Source organism: Canis lupus, chromosome 2 (genome assembly GCF_048164855.1).
Source record: "Canis lupus baileyi chromosome 2, mCanLup2.hap1, whole genome shotgun sequence".
NCBI lineage: Eukaryota > Metazoa > Chordata > Mammalia > Carnivora > Canidae > Canis > Canis lupus.
In genome coordinates, this window is record NC_132839.1 from 13,322,794 (window position 1) to 13,343,449 (window position 20,656).

Genomic DNA, 20,656 nt, shown 5'->3' on the forward strand with positions numbered 1-20,656 from the left:
CCTGGAGTCGCTGGAAGGAATATGATCTTGTAAATAGGAAAGCTGTCACTTAAAATTGTACTGTTTACCTACTAGCCATGTATCTCTTGAAATCATTTTGTCATGTTTACAATGACGTACCTTATTGGTAACAAATTATTAGTTTAATGTTTAACAAATAGTGCCTTTAGTAAATTATTTTACAACCAAAAAAATATATCTCCCAGGTGATTTGAATGCACATTCATGATCAAGAACCACTGCAGTCTAGTAAGGTCTGATTTGCAAGAGTCCCCATTCAAGGATATTTTGCTAATGTCTTGAGATATTTTTGATAATCACAATTCAGTAGTGCTACTGCAATCCAGGAAAGGCAGGCCAAGGATGCTGCTAAACACCCCACAATATATCAGGGTTCTCCATAACAAAGAACTACCCAGTCTGAAATACAGAGTGCCAAAATTGAGAAATCCTGGCCTAAGCATAGAGCATAAGGTGCCAACGTTTCACTAAAAGGGTATGTATTTAGTGGTACATCAGCAAACTCGGAAAGATGCAATCCTATGTCTTTTCATTTATGTTGGTGAAAGAGAGAAGAAATTTGGATCAAGCCAAGTACACGTTTTTGATTATTTAAAACAATCAAACAACAAAAATATATAACCTTTCTCATGACTCTGTTTGCACCAAGACCTGAGTATGCAATCTTAAGGAAAAATTTTTATGTTTCTCTTGAATTCCTAAGTTTACTGCAATTTTTAGGCTTAATTTAAAAGCTCTATTTGATGAAACAATAGTAGTAGTTAATGAGAAGACATTACTGGTAACAAAACCTTGTAGTATACTCTAGGGAAATTGGAAAAGCTTGACATAGTCTAAGAAGGTCAAAGTGGTTTACAATCTATTTATGGCACACTATTTGGGATTAAGAATGTCATTTCTCAATCATTTGGTTAAGTCAATGTGTAAAGACCTAATATGAAAAACAGAAGCCTTGTTTGGGCTTTACTGTATTGATGTTTGTCATTGATTCTTCCATCACTGTTTCTCATCAAGCTGTTCTTGCTAATTACTACTGGCACAAAATCACATTCTACATTTTCTCTCAAGATTGGATTCTCCCCACAAGTGAATAACAAGGAAAGGGGAATCTAAAGTAATAATGCATTTTATTACCTTTCTGCTTGTTTTTTAAATACCATTGACACTAGAACCATTTTGCTATTCCCATTGTTTTTACATCAATAAAACTAAATTAAAAATAAAGTGAAGATACATAATTTACCTAATCTAGGAGTTGATCTCAGGCAATAGGGGAACAATTGACATCATTTTCACTGAATTAGACTAGGAGGAAAATGCCTTCTATGCAAACAAAGCTGAATCCAATAAGTACGAGAAGGACAAGCAGGATGTATCCTGAATACACATACCCTCTGCTGCCTATTTGGAAAGAAAGAGCTTTGACAATATTGCATTATCAGCTATTTCCAAGGAGTTGGGAAACTAGAAGAAGAGAAAAAAAAAAAGCAAGAACTAGTATTTTCTGGATAGCTAATATGCACCCAGAAAAATGCAAAGTACATTTGACATATGAAATCTCATGCGAGAAGAAAAAGAATAGCATGGACAGGGTCAAAAAGAGAAAATAGGTCAAGGGAGATTAATTAGAAACTTCCAACTCTCCCTCAGGGATGACAGGTGATTGACAAGGCAACATATTTGATTTCTCTAAGATCTTTACAGTTTACAAATTCCCATCCCATCTCATATCATAATTACCACGAGCTAGCAAAAAAGACATTATTATTTCAATTACAGAGATGAGGAAACTAAATCCCATTGATATGGAGTAACAGTGTTAGCATCAACCCACTAGGAAGTGGCAGAAACTCAAAACAGAAACATCTTCTAACATTTCATGCTATCTTTGCAAATACTGTGCTGACCTGAATTAAGATGGCCACACTATGCTATGCTATATGGAAAGAGTTGTAAAATGATTACATAAATCAAGCTCTCCATAATCCTTTCAGGGCTAGAATCTGAGAGCAATTAGTAATCAAATGTACTGCTCATTGAGAGAAGTGGGCTGGGATGAATTATTTATGCTGGAGGGTGGTTCAACATGGATTTATCTGATTTATAAAAACTTCTACCTTGGAGCACTTGGATGGCTCAGTCTCTAAGCATCTGATTCTTGATATTAGCTCAGGTCATGATCTCAGGGTCATGAAATCAAGGCCCAAGTTGGGCTCCACGCTCAGTGTGGAGTCTGCTTGGGATTCTCTCTCTCTCTGCCTCTACCCCATCCCCCTACTCCCTACTTCATACACCTTTCTTCTCTCCTCAAATAAATATTTAAAAAAAAAAAAAAACTCCACTTCATCTTCTGTCAAATTGTACTTAGTTCTTCCTATGATGCTATACTGTACCTATTTTCTAAGGCCCTTGCTTTTTCCTCGCCCCTGTTCTCATTTGCTCTATTTTTCTTTTTCTTTTTTTTAGTATTATGTGGTAAGGAAGAAAGCATGAATTGATATAATATTTTTATTTGGAGAGATAAAGCTTTACTAGCATGTGTCAAGAGTCTTAATGTGGTAATATTCTTAGATGCAGAAACCCACTTCATATAAGATATCCTAAGGGAATGATTATAACCGGATGTAAAAACAGACTCCTTCTGTGTCAGTTTTTGAGTCGCAAAGGCAACAGGCATCAACCCTCCCCATCTTACAAATAGAGGAGTGAGGGTACCCCAGTGAGTATGGCAAAGAGAGCACGAGAGAATTGGTTTTGTGACCCTTACCTACAAAATAGATTAAGGAAGGCTGAGAGTAGAGAGGGAGGTTGTCAATGGGTTATGGCCTTTTCCCTCCATGCTGCCATGGTGAAAGGAAGGGTTAAGACATTCCCCCTTTGTCATCAGTCAAGTGGAAGGGCCTCAAAACAATCATTGGGAGACCTTGGGCATGGGAGCACAGGCAAGGCAGACTGTTTTATACTAATATTCGAAATTATATTTATAAGAAGAATGGCTGAGAATGGAGAGGGCAGATGAAGTGTGTGGCAGAGACGGAACAGAGGAGAAACCACCAGCCTCTTTTTCTTGACCTTAGTCAGAAGCCAGCTGCAAATAAATGTGTAATTTCTTATTACACTATAGTGGACACATTTATTACTGAGGGGAGTCTCTTACTTGTGATTATAAATGACTGGGGGACTTTTTGTTATCTGAGAGTGAGAGAATCATCTATCTATATAAGCTGCCCTAGATTTCAACAGATACTAACAAATTTTCTTTATTATCCTCTCCTAGGTTTTCTATATTTTCTACTTAAATGTTTGTTTCATAAGAAGAGACAGAAAAAATTAAGAAAATGATCTATGTGTTAATATTAAACTGGGGAAAATATTTTAGCTGTGTGTTCCACCAACTTTTTCTTTTCTAAATTTGATAGAGTGCTTACCTAAATATATAAAAATAAACTTCTCAAATTTGCTAATTATATAATACTCTATTATTAACTATAGTCACCTTGCTGTTCATTAAATCCTCAGAACTTAATCTTCTTAGAACTGTAAGTTTTTATTGTTTGACTTACATATTCTCATTTTCCTCTCCCTGAGCCATGTGCAAAGAGTACACACACACATACACACACACATACATTAACTGTGTGAAGTGATGGTTGTATTATCTTGATCTTGATAATCGTCCTACAATGTATGTCAAATCATCACGTGTACACCTTTTAAATAGATACAATCACATTTGCCAGTTGGATAAAATTTCCAAACTTCAATCCTCCTCTAAAATTTTTTGCTAGTTATATATAAATGGAAATGATTGCAAAGCAAATAACTCCATCACAGCAACTCTATGAGGTCAATGTAATCATCCACATTTTACAGGTGAGAAAACTGCATTTCCATAAGCCAAGAGGGCCCAAAGTTAGATAGCCACCAAGTATCACAGTTACAAATCTTTTTTATGGTCTGGGGTCTGTTTCAAGGATTCATATCTGAAGTAAACAGAACTGATTTTGAAGATACTTTCTAAATCAAACATACTGTCAGTCTTCCATTACATTAAAAAAAAAAAAGCAAACATTTCTCTAAAGTAAGAAAGCAAAGGTAAAAATAAAACGCTTACCTTTTTGTATTTGCATAGTTTGCATAATGTTTGCAAGTAAACAATGAATAAAAAAAAAATCTAAGTTTCTACAGGACCGCAATTGCTATGAAAATAAATACATAACAGTAAGGAATGTAATAAGAACTGTAAAATCCAAAGATGCATTGTCCAGAAAGAAAGGACAGAAGAAATAAATATCAATTTTGTGTATATGTGAAATTTAATTTTGTATTGATAACAGTAGCTATGCTATTTCTCTAATTTGATGTAAACTATTTCCCAGCTTCATGAAAGGCATAGCTTTTTGCCAAATATGTCACTGAATAGGAGCTGCAAACAAAACAAAAACAAAAACTCAAAAAAACCTGGAAATAATTTTCATTTCACACGACCATCTTGAGAATATGGAGCTAATATGCAATCTCTAATTTATTCACAACATCTCTAATGACCACCCTAGGACCAAATCTAGTTTGAATGCAAATCCTCTGCTTGCTAGGTCACTTAAATGGAATCAGAACAACACACTCTTTTTAACTATGCCCCCTTCGTAGTGGGGTGAGTTCAGAACATTATGGTTTTAAAGAAAGAATGTATTGATGGGGAGAGGAGTGCAGAATGTATCATTAATCAAAAACCCGCAGATGAATCTTTCCTCCTCTTGAATAATGCAGCTGGCTTGAAGGGTTAGCACACTTCTCAGCAAGAAACAGCACTTTATTAGGAAGTTGCTACTATCCCAACATAAAGTGAGATGACAGGACAGATGTGTTACATCTAGCATGTGGGTTCCATAGAATACTCACGATTTGCAAAATGCTGCCTAAAATTAGCATATGTACTTACTCAACAAATATATACCACTGACAACAGTAGGGATAGAGTTCACATATTTTTCTAACTTGGGACTTAAATCCTCATTCCCATCAGGTCTTCTATGTTGCTCATATTCTATATTGCTCATAGGTTGCTCTTCAACCTGTATTTGAGTTCTCCAGTTCTTGGTGGCATTTTTTTTGTGCTCTTCTCAGCTATGTGAGAACATTCTCCACCCTCTCAACTACACAAAAATACTGTATGTCTTACTCAGATACATCAATCTAGATAATCATTACTAGACAATTTTTTCATTAATATATTTTATCATGGCAAAAATATCTGTAACATAAAAATTTACCATTTAAGCCAGTTCTAAATGTATAACTCAATGGCATTAAGGAGATTCACATTGTTGTGCAACCATCACCACACCATCCATTTCCAGAGTTTGTTCATCACTCCAAACTGAAAAATCTGTGTCCATTAAGTAGTAATTTCCCATTTCCTCCTGCCTCCAGGAGGAGGAAACTACTATTGCACTTAAAAAAAAATGATGTATTTGAGAGAGAGAGAGAGAATGAGAATAGAATGTGAGCAGAGGGAGAGGCAGAGGGAGATGGAAACAATATCAAACAAATTCCATGCTGACCCCACAGCCCAATGCAAGGCACAATCTCACAACCCTGAGATCATGACCTGAGCCGAAATCAAGAGCTGGACACCTAAATGACTGAGCCACCCAGGAACCCCACCGCTATTGCACTTTCTGTCTACATTATAGATAATTTCTATGCTATTGCTTTTCATAGTGGCAGGTTACCATAAGTCCTGGTCGACACCAATTATCCAGGTATTTCACCAGATTTAGTATTTGCCTAGACCACTTTTACCCCCACAAATATCCTGGTTTTGATGATTAAATGATAGCCTTTTATATCATATATATATAGATAGATATAGATATAGATATAGATATAGATATAGATATTATATATATATATAGGATTATTTATTTATTTATTTATTTATTTATTTATTTATTTATTTATTACACTTCCGTATGCCCCAGGTGGGCAAAGCCACATATCCCTTCTGATCTCAAGTGTCCATAATTCTCTAGGGTTTTAATATTCCCAAAGAAGGCAATGGTGAGACATACATGGGATATCGGGCTCAGGAGTCCTTTTGTATTAAATAATTCCTTTTATTCTTTTCTCCCACCCCCAATCCATGGAGCCTTTATTTAATCTGAAGGCAGAGAACCCTGGTTCTCTATTCATTCTTCAGAATAGAAAGCTTAGTTACTGTTTCCTACGCCTTCGAATTCAAATGTTTATCTCTACCATGAAGCATAAAACTTCTATTTTGGAACACAGAAGCCAAAACTTCCTGCAATACCACTCTTTCATGAACAATGGTTCTGAGAATCTACCTACACAAATGCAGAAATTATTAGGAAGTAGCAGGAAATACTATGAAAAAAATGTCTTTATTTCAGAATATTACCTCGACATATTTAAAACTTCATGGCTTTTTGGAAAGAGTAAGCCTGTCTGTGTTGTTTATCTATTGTGTATATACTCTTGGTTGTAGTCATTATCCACTGGGTGTTCTCTGTGGTGAAGGAAGAAATCTCTATCAGGAATGGGACACTAGCAACTTCTGCTGACATGCTGTCAGGGTCACGCCAAGCTAGGGTAAAATCTACAGGCAGTTTACCAGTTCTTATCAGAACACCAATGAGGGAAGCAAAGTTTGGAAGATCTAGAAACATTGCACATCAGAATCTAGATGCTCAGCCTAAGTTAGAGACAGAAGATAAATACAGTTGCTAAATTCAAGTGAGGACATTGGGGTCAAGAGAGTTGAGGATGTACAAAATAGGGGAGAGGGAGATGAAAGACGGAATTTTAAAGATGGATTCAAATGCAGTTGAAAGAGGGTTTTGGGTAAAGGAGGACATACTGAAAAAGAAGAAAGGGAGGAGACAGATTGCAGTTGACAAAAATTCTACCATTTGTATTCTCAAAATGCAAATTGATATATATCTAGAACCATAGACCCTACTGGGGCCATTTCCAGTAGGAAATGGAAAAGTAGTTTTTCCTGTAATTTTAAAATAGTTTAGAAAAATTTTAAGTTATGTGACTGCACCTGGTCATTTCCCTGATCCACTGGACCCTGAATCCTCAAACAGTTCCATTACAGTTTGTGATTGAAAAATAAGTTATAAAAACAATCCTTTCTCTAAGTTGTTTTTTAAAGTTTATATTCCACTCAGTGTTTTGAGACTACATCACCTTACATTTAAGTGCTTTATTTGTTATATCCATGTTTGTGCTCTCTGTTATGTTAAAAAGGAAGAATCTCCCAGATATGCAAGTGAATCCATTGAATTAACATTTAGTTGTTATTCCATTCCATAAATCCAAAGGGCAGAATTGTATATCTTGCATGAAAAATAACTGAGCTCTCTGCATGAAGGCATTCTGAGAAAATCATTAGACGTATTATGGATAGACTGAATTTTCAATAAGAAAAAAAAAGATCCCAAACCAAACCTTGCTCAGTGATATTCTATAACATTTGGATTTGTGCAAGTTTACTATATTTTTTAAAGCCTACAATACAGACTCTCTGTTCACCCCTCAAAAAAAAAATCTGTCTTTGAAAATGCTACATGCATTCCACCATGTAGAGTTTTTGAAATGGTCTTTTCTCCAACCATATTACTTCTCTTCTGATTAAAAAAAAAATTACCCAATTTAAACAAGTTTTATATCATGTCTGATGTCTTTTTCCTGGAAAGGGCTCAGATCAGGGCCAACAGGGCAGATTTTAACAGCATGGAGGTATTTCTGTCTCATCCTCCCTCATCTCAATTTGAAGAGCTATGGGGACCTTAACTGACCTAGCCAAGTGCTTAAATTATAATCATGTCCGATACATGGGAAAGGCACATTTGTAGAGGATGACAAATATATTCTGAAGGTGGTATCTTCTACCCACAGTAACACAAGTCATATAAATTAGACTAAGAAAAATTAATGTATTTATAGTAAAAATCATTCGATAATTCTTCGACAGAAAAGGCAAAAATCTTAATATTCTTTTCATTTCTAAGTCTGCAAAGTTTTATTTCTAGATAGAAAAAGAAAACATCAATATAAAAATTATCTATCTAAAAATACTTAAATAAAAAATCTACTGGAAATGGCAAGAAAATTAGACCTTGATAGAAATGGATAATTGTGTCAATTTGTTGAGACTTAAACTTATCTACCATGGCAAAAAATAAGTTATTTAGGAGCACTGAGTACTGAGAAATGTACATAAATTGTTTCTAAGAAGACAAAGAATTACATGGGAATATCAGAAAGAAAAGGCTAGAAGAATTAAAAAATAATAATAATTGCATCACGGCTTTCTCCATAGCAATCTTCTATCCAAAAGATACCCATAACCAAAATAACACCCCTGGATCCTGTATAATCTGTTTCAAATTGTACAATCAACAGTTTGGGAACAAAGGAGACTAGCCTGGTTGTTTGCCCTACTGCCTCCAAAATATGCTATGTACGAAGTATTCTCTACCCTTTGTGTATGTTTTATTATGATCAAACATACTCTCTCTCCACCTACCCAAAAGCCCAGCCTACCAAGTTTGCAGGATACACCTTAAGTCTTTCCTTCCCTGTGAGACTTTTCCTAACTCAGCTCAAGGCAATGCTTTGCTCCTTTGAATCTGCTCATTGTTTAATATTGACAAAATGTAGAAGCTATAAAAAAATACAAATCACCCACAATTCCACTTCTTAGAAATACTAAGTAAATATATGATTGATGGTCAAAGTGCTATGGAGAAAAATAATACAGGTAAGGGGAAAGAGAGTTGTAGGGGTAGAGGCATGGATGCATATTAAATTTTCAAGTGGGAAAGATTCCACTAGGAAGTGGCTTGGGAAATGACAACTCTTCTTCCTGAAAAAGAGCTTCAGGTAGAGACAACCTGCCAAGCACATTCACAGAATAGAAAAAACTAAAGTAAACTAAACTAACAAAACCCAGAACGACTGAACAAAGAATTAAGGAAGGGAGAAAGTGTTAATATAAGAGAGATTAGGAGGTAGAGGGCACGAGACAAATTGTGTGTCACTAGGCATTATAAGGACTTTAACCTTTCCTCTGATTTGGAAACCATTAGATGGTGCTGAGCAGAACAGTGACAGAACCTGACACACCCTGACTCACATGTCGAATGGAACACACAGGCTGCTGAAGAGGGCAAGGACAAAAGGAAGAATAACAGTTAGGAAATTGCTGCAGTAATCCAGGTAAGAGATAGTGGAGATTTTAACCAGAGTAGCAGCAGTCAAAGTGGGGAGAAATAGCTGTATCCTGGATATATTTTGAAGAAAGAGCTGACGGTTGATTGAATACACCATGTAAGAGAAAGAGCCATCAAGGCTGACCCTCAAGGTTTAGAACCTGGGAAAATAGGACAACAGGGTTGTTGTCAACCTAGACAAAACACTAAGGGGGAAAAATACTTCATTGCAGAGGAGAATAGGAGGTTTGGAACATGTCAAGTTTGAGATAATTTTTATACATCTAAACCATTGTTGCAAAGCCATTGTTGCAAACTTCATGATAAGTAGAACTCAGTTGACCCTAAAAATGAGCAGGACTTGAAAAAAAATTAAGTAAAAGACAATCTTTACAAGGGATAACTTGTGCTATCTCCTCCTTGTTTGCTCTCTCTCATATTGAATGAAGGAATTATAGAGGAATATGTATAATCTGTACAGAAATGTAGGAGTCCATATTAGGGATAAATTAAGAGCAGGTTTGATTCTATAGTTTCCTGCCGCTGCTCATTTGCTCCTGGTGTCTATATCCTCAGGACCTGTTCCTGACCCAGTCAGTCATAATTAACCTAGTAGGCTCACCTGATAAAGAGCACAATAAAGGCCTCTCCTAGGCCTTAGGAGACTGTCTATTCTCTGAGGTGGGTGTGAGCTGGCAAGCATTCTGAGACTTCCCAGAAGGGAACAGTGAACCTGACAGGCACTTGACCTGGAGCAGGCATACTGATCTAAATCATTATCATCACAGAAATGAAATTTGATGTCTGTGTATCCAGGTTTCCTGGGTCATTCCTCTAGTTGTTGTTATAGAAAAAATTATGTTAAAAAAAAGAAAAAATTATGTTAACAGCTTGCCAATATTCAGGAAGAGTGAACTATTGCATTTAAATTTTTTTTCATTCCAGTTAGTTGGCATACAGTGTTATATTAGTTTCAGGTGTACCATCTAGTGATTCAACAATTTTATATATCACCCAGTGCTCATCATGACAATAAACTATTGTATTTTAACTATCATTTCCATAATTTCATCCTTGGATTCCCTTAAAACTCTTGGGAAAATGCCAAACTGTCACAAAGATTTATGAACATCCAACTCATTAATTTTTTCTATGCTATCCAAAAGGTAGAACCTCTAATACTGACCGTTTTAATTCCTACTTGCGAATATTTTATAATATGCCTGTAATTATCCATATCTTCCTGTAACTCATGAAATCTGGGATAATACCTACAAATATTTGTGGAAAATCTATCTTCAGTTCTTGAATGCTAGCTAAAAACCTATAATATCAGTCTACAGAGGCTCTGAGAAGAAACACGACCCTTATGACACCTGCTAAAAATCTGGCTATTCTCATGCTGTCTGATTAAATGCTACAAGATTGAGAATCCTAAAATCCAGATGTAGGTCCCTGTGATGGGATGTTCTCAATGCTTGGACCAAGGAAACAAAAACAGGGTAGTATAAGTGTACTACATTTAGTGCAGTGTGTGCAAGCTCTAGTCATGACTTATGGGAACAAATTCCTACACCATTTGCTTGCTAGCTGTGTAACTGGCAAATTATTTAATCTCACTCTATTTGAACATCTTCATCTATCAATTTATCATCTATCAAAAAAAGATTTGCATAAGTATTGCAAACTCTATAGGATAGTTTTAAAGATTAAAGAGATGAATCATGTATGGTGCTTGGCCTGGTGACAATATCCTATATGTATTTATAAATATTAACTGTCATTATTATTATTAAAGGAGATTTCAACCTGAGATTAATTGCAGCGTGCCTGGTTATTAGTTTTCTAGTTTTCAGCTTGACCAGATTATATTTTGTTATCAACACTGGGAAAACAAGTTTGATTGATCTCAAAATCAAAGTACTAGGTAAATAATCCTATTCATCTGGTATAATTAGTTTTGATTAAAAAGCATGCTCAACTATGGGACATTGATAACTAAATAAGAAGGATTATGATTGTGACATGAAGGCTGGACCTCTGCATTTTGTTGCAAGGTTTATTTTCTTCACTCAATCTGAACTCTAAAAACTGATGCTTATTCTATAAATAAATAAATGAGAAACTTTTATTCTAAATAACATGGCTATGACAGCTAGAAAATAATCCAAAAAGGAAGAACTCTTTAGTCTGAAAAAAACTATTTAAGTAGAGCACTAAGGCACATAGCAAACACTTCAATCCTAGAGCAAGATGGTACATAATTTTTGAAATCCAATCATACTTACAAATGCAATTAATTATTTCCACCTAGGAGCAGCCTCATTACTTCCTGCTTCTCCTCCCACCTCGTTCCACTTCAAGTCCTTTGATAGCTTCTCTGCACACTTCAACACTAAAATACTATGTTTTCTAGAGTTTGGACCTTGATGGTCTTTCATTTTGCTCTACCCAATCACACTAGATGTCATATGCTAAATACCATCCCTATACTTAGGATTCATCAATTAGGGTCCAGATAATTTCTTACGTGTAGTAATGCAATATACTCATGGCCACCTTCCTACTCAATGCTAATTCGGCCACCTGAATGACATTTCCAAATAAGTAAGGTAATTATGTCACTTCATTGCTTATAAATGTTGCCAATGCTAGATCTTCTAGTATTTGTGATTTTTTTTAAGTTTTAACAAATTCTCAAACATACACAAACGTAGAGCAAACAGTAAAACAAGTCTTCATGTGCTTTTATAATTCTGTAATGTAATCAACTTTTTTTAAATACTTTATATAGCCCTTTTAAAAAAATATTGAAGTATTCTCAAATTCCTAGCAACCCCACTATGTATTTTGTAAAAATCAAAGAACATTTCCTCATGTATTTGGGGTTAATGTAATTTTGTGAGAGATCTATCCACGTGGATTGAATCAAGTTTGTCTAGTCGAAACTATGTGATGACTCAATTCAAAATTAAGTCCTCTCATCTTTAAAAAAAAAAAAAAAAGAAAGAATCCAACAAATTGTAACTGTTCTCAAAATCTGGCCTCTCACCTAATGCAAGTCTTTCCTCCTTTCCTATTACTCCTTCTTGTTTATTTTATACGATATCTCCAAACACTAAGTACCATGTTCTCTTTCACCCATGAAACTTTTCACAAAAATTTTCTTTACCTGAAATGCCCCTGGCATTTCCCCCTCCCACTATTTCATTCTTCATTGTCCATCTGGAAAATTCCTCCCAACTCTTAAAGTCATGCCTTTATTATAACATATCACACCATAATATTCAGTGAGAAGATAACAGTCAAAACCAAATACATTATAACTATGAGATATTGCCACAATACACTTATTAGAATGGCTAAAATCCAAAATAGTCACTTTGGACGCAGTTTGTCTATTTATTAAAAAACCAAACGTATTTTACCATACCACTGAGTGATCATATGTAAGTTAAAAACTTACATATGTTCCTCATATGAGTGAAACCATATAATGTTCGTCCTTCTCCGATTGACTTACTTCACTCAGCATAATACCCTCCAGTTCCATCCACGTTGAAGCAAATGGTGGGTATTCATCATTTCTAATGGCTGAGGAATATTCCATTGTATATATTGACTGAGTGACAGGCACTGAGGGGGGCACTTGACGAGATGAGCACTGAGTGTTATACTGTATGTTGGCAACTCCAATAAAAAATATACAAAAAAAGAAAACTTACATGTGCACAAAAACCTATACATGAATATTTACAATAGTTTTATTCATAATTGTCAAAACTTGGAAGCATCAGAGATGTCCTTGGGTAGGTAAATGAATAAATTATGGTACATACTACTTAGCAATAAAAATAAATGAGCTAGGACACCTGGGTGACCCAGTCTGTTAAGATTCTGACTGCAGCTCAGGTCATAATTTCAGGGTCCTTGGATCCAGCCCTGCCTCCGGCTCCACACTCAGCATGGTGTCTTCTTGTCTCTCTGCCCCTCCCTCTGACTTACAAATAAACTTCTTAAAAATATTTTTTAAGAATTTTACTTACTTATTTGACAGAAAGAACACAAGCAGGCGTAGTGACAGGCAGAGGAAGAGGGAGAAGCAGGCTCTCTGTGGAGCAGGCTCCCCCAAGATCATGACCTGAGCTAAAGGCAGACACTTAACCAGCTGAGCCACCCAGAAGCCCCTAAATTTTGTTTTTAATGAGCTATCTGGAATGCCTGGGTGGCTCTGTTGGTTAAACACCCAACTCTTGATTTCAGCGCAGGTCATGATCTCAGGGTCATGAGATGAGCCCCATGTGGGGCTCAGCCCTCAGTGGTGAGTCTACTTAAGATTCTCTCTCTCCCTCTGCCCCTCCCCACTGCTGACATGCCTTCTCAAACAAACAAATAAGCAAGCAAGCAAGCTATCAAGCCATGAAAGACATGTGCAATTCCAATTATGTAACATTATGGAAAAGGCAAACTATGAAGAGAGTAAAAACATCAGTGTTTGCCCAAAGGTCAGAGGGAGAAACAGATAAATAGGTGGTACACAGGGGATTTTTAGGACAGTAAAATCATTCTGTATGATACTGTAATGTAGATACATGTCATTATACATCTGTGAAAAACCATAGAAGGTACCAGGCCACGAGTGAACTTTAATGTAAATTATGGGCTTTGGATGATGATGAGTCAATGTTGGTTAATGAAATGCAACAAAGGTACTACTCTTGTACATTTTTTTGATACTGGAGGAGACTACATATGTGTGGGTGCAAGAAATATATGGGAATCCTCTTTATTTTTCATTCAATTTTGCTGTAAATCTAAAATTTCTCTAAAAATAAAGCCTATCTCTTTTTTTTAAAAGCCAAAAAGGTGTCTACCTTGTTAGAACACATAAAATATATTTTATAATACTTCATTAACATTTCATAATATTCACATCGAAATACATGGAATCAGTAACTAATGTCACCAGGTAATGAACTTACGGAGATCAATGACCATATCATTCTATTATCTCTGATTCTTCAGGGCCCCACACATCCACTTGTGCATGGTTTATATTTAGTAGTTATTATTCAAATATAAAATCCTAGTTCAGACCAACTTTTTAACATAAGCAAATTTCTCTGAAAATAGATGTAGAAATACAAGCAAGTACAATTTGTTTGCAATTGATTTATACTTCTAGATTTTAACCATCTTATATAATCAAATACTTGAAACAAGGGTACAAACTGTAGTAAAATTACATGAAGAATGATGGATTCAGTTTCCACATTGATACTTTTTGTCCATTACCTTATGCATCAATGTGTTCCTTGTAAACATGTTGGCCACTATGTAGACACAGTCCAAATGCCTTATATATATAACTACATACTTAAAAACTTTACTATTTTCTTGAAAGAGTAAAATCAGATGCTGTTTTCTCAGAAAGAAACTGAGTCAGAGGAGGGTCAAGACGGCGGAAGAGTAGGGTCTCCTAATCACCTGTCTCCACCAAATTACCTAGAAAACCTTCAAATTATCCTGAAAATCTATGAATTCGGCCTGAGAATTAAAGAGAGAACACCTGGAACGCTACAGTGAGAAGAGTTCGCGCATCTATCAAGGTAGGAAGACGGGGAAAAAGAAGTAAAGAAACAAAGGCCTCCAGGGGGAGGGGCCCCGCGAGGAGCCGGGCTGAGGCCGGGGCGAGTGTCCCCAGGACAGGAGAGCCCCGTCCCGGAGAAGCAGGAGCTGCACCGACCTTCCCGGGCGGAAAGGGGCTCCAGGGAGGTGGAGCAGGACCCAGGAGGGCGGGGATGCCCTCGGGCTCCCGGGACACTAACAGACACCTGCGCCCCGGGAGAGTGCGCCGAGCTCCCTAAGGGTTGCAGCGCGGGCGGCGGGACCCGGAGCAGCTCGGGGGGCTCGGGGGCGGCTCCGCGGAGGGGGCTGCGGGGCGGGAGCGCGAATCCAACAGCGCAGGCTCCGGAGCACAGGGCGCCGGGACACAGCCCAGGATCCGGCCTTCCCCGGGGACAGGCAGAGGCCGGGAGGGCCCAGGACAGCAAGGACGCTCCTGCCCCAGCTGAGCAGATCAGCGGCCCCGCCCGGAGCCTCCAGGCCCTGCAGACGGAGAGCTCCGTGGTTACTGCGGGGCTGAATCCAGGGCTGCAGAGCTGGCCCCGCCACTAGGGCTGTTGCTCCTGGGGCTTCACGGGGTAAACAACCCCCCCTGAGCCCTGCACCAGGCAGGGGCACAGCAGCTCCCCCAAGTGCTAACACCTAAAAATCAGCACAGCAGGCCCCTCCCCCAGAAGACCAGCTAGACTGACAACTTCCAGGGTAAGCCAAGGGACTTAACGTACACAGAATCAGAAGATACTCCCCTGTGGTTCTTTTGTTTTGTTTTGTTTTGTTTTGCTTTGCTTTTTGATTTGTTTCCTTCCCCCACCCCCTTTTCTCCTTTCTTTCTTTTTCTTTCTCTTTTTCTACTTTTTTTGTTTTTTTCTTCCTTTTTTTCTCTTTCTCTTTTCTTTCCTTCTTTCTCTCCTCTCTTTCTCTGCTCTTCCCAATACAACTTGCTTTTGGCCACTCTGCACTGAGCAAAATGACTAGAAGGAAAACCTCACCTCAAAAGAAAGAATCAGCAACAGTCCTCTCTCCCACAGAATTACAAAATCTGGATTACAATTCAATGTCAGAAAGCCAATTCAGAAGCACTATTATACAGCTACTGGTGGCTCTAGAAAAAAGCATAAAGGACTCAAGAGACTTCATGACTGCAGAATTTAGAGCTAATCAGGCAGAAATTAAAAATCAATTGAATGAGATGCAATCCAAACTAGAAGTTCTAACGACGAGGGTTAACGAGGTGGAAGAACGAGTGAGTGACATAGAAGACAAGATGATAGCAAAGAGGGAAACTGAGGAAAAAAGAGACAAACAATTGACCATGAAGATAGATTAAGGGAAATAAACGACAGCCTGAGGAAGAAAAACTTAACGTTTAATTGGTGTTCCCGAGGACGCCGAAAGGGACAGAGGGCCAGAATATGTATTTGAACAAATTCTAGCTGAAAACTTTCCTAATCTGGGAAGGGAAACAGGCATTCAGATCCAGGAAGTAGAGAGATCCCCCCCTAAAATCAATAAAAACCGTTCAACACCTCGACATTTTATAGTGAAGCTTGCAAATTCCAAAGATAAAGAGAAGATCCTTAAAGCAGCAAGAGACAAGAAATCCCTGACTGTAATGGGGAGGAGTATTAGGGTAACAGCAGACCTCTCCACAGACACCTGGCAGGCCAGAAAGGGCTGGCAGGATATATTCAGGGTCCTAAATGAGAAGAACATACAACCAAGAATACTTTATCCAGCAAGGCTCTCATTCAAAATGGAAGGAGAGATAAAGAGCTTCCAAGACAGGCAGGAACTGAAAGAGTATGTGACCTCCAAACCAGCTCTGCAAGAAATTTTAAGGGGGACTCTTAAAATTCCCCTTTAAGAAGAAGTTCAGTGGAACAATCCACAAAAACAAGGACTGAATAGATATCATGAAGACACTAAACTCATTTATCTCTCAATAGTAACTCTGAATGTGAACGGGCTTAATGACCCCATCAAAAGGCGCAGGGTTTCAGACTGGATAAAAAAGCAGGACCCATCTATTTGCTGTCTACAAGAGACTCATTTTAGACAGAAGGACACCTACAGCCTGAAAATAAAAGGTTGGAGAACCATTTACCATTTGAATGGTCCTCCAAAGAAAGCAGGGGCAGCCATCCTTATATCAGATAAACTAAAATTTACCCCGAAGACTGTAGTGAGAGATGAAGAGGGACACTATATCATACTTAAAGGATCTATCCAACAAGAGGACTTAACAATCCTCAATATATATGCCCCGAATGTGGGAGCTGCCAAATACATAAATCAATTATTAACCAAAGTGAAGAAATACTTAGATAATAATACACTTATACTTGGTGACTTCAATCTAGCTCTTTCTATACTCGATAGGTCTTCTAAGCACAACATCTCCAAAGAAACGAGAGCTTTAAATGATACACTGGACCAGATGGATTTCACAGATATCAACAGAACTTTACATCCAAACTCAACTGAATACACATTCTTCTCAAGTGCACATGGAACTTTCTCCAGAATAGACCACATACTGGGTCACAAATTGGGTCTGAACCGATACCAAAAGATTGGGATCGTCCCCTGCATATTCTCAGACCATAATGCCTTGAAATTAGAACTAAATCACAACAAGAAGTTTGGAAGGACCTCAAACACGTGGAGGTTAAGGACCATCCTGCTAAAAGATGAAAGGGTCAACCAGGAAATTAAGGAAGAATTAAAAAGATTCATGGAAACTAATGAGAATGAAGATACAACCATCCAAAATCTTTGGGATGCAGCAAAAGCAGTCCTAAGGGGGAAATACATCGCAATACAAGCATCCATTCAAAAACTGGAAAGAACTCAAATACAAAAGCTAACCTTACACATAAAGGAGCTAGAGAAAAAACAGCAAATAGATCCTACACCCAGGAGAAGAAGAGAGTTAATAAAGATTCGAGCAGAACTCAACGAAATCGAGACCAGAAGAACTGTGGAACAGATCAACACAACCAGGAGTTGGTTCTCTGAAAGAATTAGTAAGATAGATAAACCATTAGCCAGCCTTATTAAAAAGAAGAGAGAGAAGACTCAAATTAATAAAATCATGAATGAGAAAGGAGAGATCACTACCAACACCAAGGAAATACAAACGATTTTAAAAACATATTATGAACAGCTATACGCCAGTAAATTAGGCAATCTAGGAGAAATGGACGCATTCCTGGAAAGCCACAAACTACCAAAACTGGAACAGGAAGAAATAGAAAACCTTAACAGGCCAATAACCAGGGAGGAAATTGAAGCAGTCATCAAAAACCTCCCAAGACACAAGAGTCCAGGGCCAGATGGCTTCCCAGGGGAATTTTATCAAACGTTTAAAGAAGAAACCATACCTATTCTCCTAAAGCTGTTTGGAAAGATAGAAAGAGATGGAGTACTTCCAAATTCGTTCTATGAGGCCAGCATCACCTTAATTCCAAAACCAGACAAAGACCCCACCAAAAAGGAGAATTACAGACCAATATCCCTGATGAACATGGATGCAAAAATTCTCAACAAGATACTGGCTAATAGGATCCAACAGTACATTAAGAAAATTATCCACCATGACCAAGTAGGATTTATCCCTGGGACACAAGGCTGGTTCAACACCCGTAAAACAATCAATGTGATTCATCATATCAGCAAGAGAAAAACCAAGAACCATATGATCCTCTCATTAGATGCAGAGAAAGCATTTGACAAAATACAGCATCCATTTCTGATCAAAACTCTTCAGAGTGTAGGGATAGAGGGAACATTCCTCGACATCTTAAAAGCCATCTACGAAAAGCCCACAGCAAATATCATTCTCAATGGGGAAGCACTGGGAGCCTTTCCCCTAAGATCAGGAACAAGACAGGGATGTCCACTCTCACCACTGCTGTTCAACATAATACTGGAAGTCCTAGCCTCAGCAATCAGACAAAAAAAAGACATTAAAGGCATTCAAATTGGCAAAGAAGAAGTCAAACTCTCCCTCTTCGCCGATGACATGATACTCTACATAGAAAACCCAAAAGTCTCCACCCCAAGATTGCTAGAACTCATACAGCAATTCGGTAGCGTGGCAGGATACAAAATCAATGCCCAGAAATCAGTGGCATTTCTATACACTAACAATGAGACTGAAGAAAGAGAAATTAAGGAGTCAATCCCATTTACAATTGCTCCCAAAAGCATAAGATACCTAGGAATAAACCTAACCAAAGATGTAAAGGATCTATACCCTCAAAACTATAGAACACTTCTGAAAGAAATTGAGGAAGACACAAAGAGATGGAAAAATATTCCATGCTCATGGATTGGCAGAATTAATATTGTGAAAATGTCAATGTTACCCAGGGCAATATACACGTTTAATGCAATCCCTATCAAAATACCATGGACTTTCTTCAGAGAGTTAGAACAAATTATATTAAGATTTGTGTGGAATCAGAAAAGACCCTGAATAGCCAGGGAAATTTTAAAAAAGAAAACCATATCTGGGGGCATCACAATGCCAGATTTCAGGTTGTACTACAAAGCTGTGGTCATCAAGACAGTGTGGTACCGTCACAAAAACAGACACAGAGATCAGTGGAACAGAATAGAGAACCCAGAAGTGGACCCTGAACTTTATGGTCAACTAATATTCGATAAAGGAGGAAAGACTATCCACTGGAAGAAAGACAGTCTCTTCAATAAATGGTGCTGGGAAAATTGGACATCCACATGCAGAAGAATGAAACTAGACCACTCTCTTTCACCATACACAAAGATAAACTCAAAATGGATGAAAGATCTAAATGTGAGACAAGATTCCATCAAAATCCTAGAGGAGAACACAGGCAACACCCATTTTGAACTCGGCCACAGTAACTTCTTGCAAGATACATCCATGAAGGCAAAAGAAACAAAAGCAAAAATGAACTATTGGGACTTCATCAAGATAAGAAGCTTTTGCACAGCAAAGGATACAGTCAACAAAACTCAAAGACAACCTACAGAATGGGAGAAGATATTTGCAAATGACATATCAGATAAAGGGCTAGTTTCCAAGATCTATAAAGAACTTATTAAACTCAACACCAAAGAAACAAACAATCCAATCATGAAATGGGCAAAAGACATGAACAGAAATCTCACAGAGGAAGACACAGACATGGCCAACATGCACATGAGAAAATGCTCCGCATCACTTGCCATCAGGGAAATACAAATCAAAACCACAATGAGATACCACCTCACACCAGTGAGAATGGGGAAAATTAACAAGGCAGGAAACAACAAATGTTGGAGAGGATGTGGAGAAAAGGGAACCCTCTTACACTGTTGGTGGGAATGTGAACTGGTGCAGCCACTCTGGAAAACTGTGTGGAGGTTCCTCAAACAGTTAAAAATAGACCTGCCCTACGACCCAGCAATTGCACTGCTGGGGATTTACCCCAAAGATACAGATGGAGTGAAACACCGGGACATCTGCACCCCGATGTTTATAGCAGCAATGGCCACAATAGCCAAACTGTGGAAGGAGCCTCGGTGTCCATCGAAAGATGAGTGGATAAAGAAGATGTGGTTTATGTATACAATGGAATATTACTCAGCTATTAGAAATGACAAATACCCACCATTTGCTTCAACGTGGATGGAACTGGAGGGTATTATGCTGAGTGAAGTAAGTCAGTTGGAGAAGGACAAACATTATATGTTCTCATTCATGTGGGGAATATAAATAATAGTGAAAGGGAATATAAGGG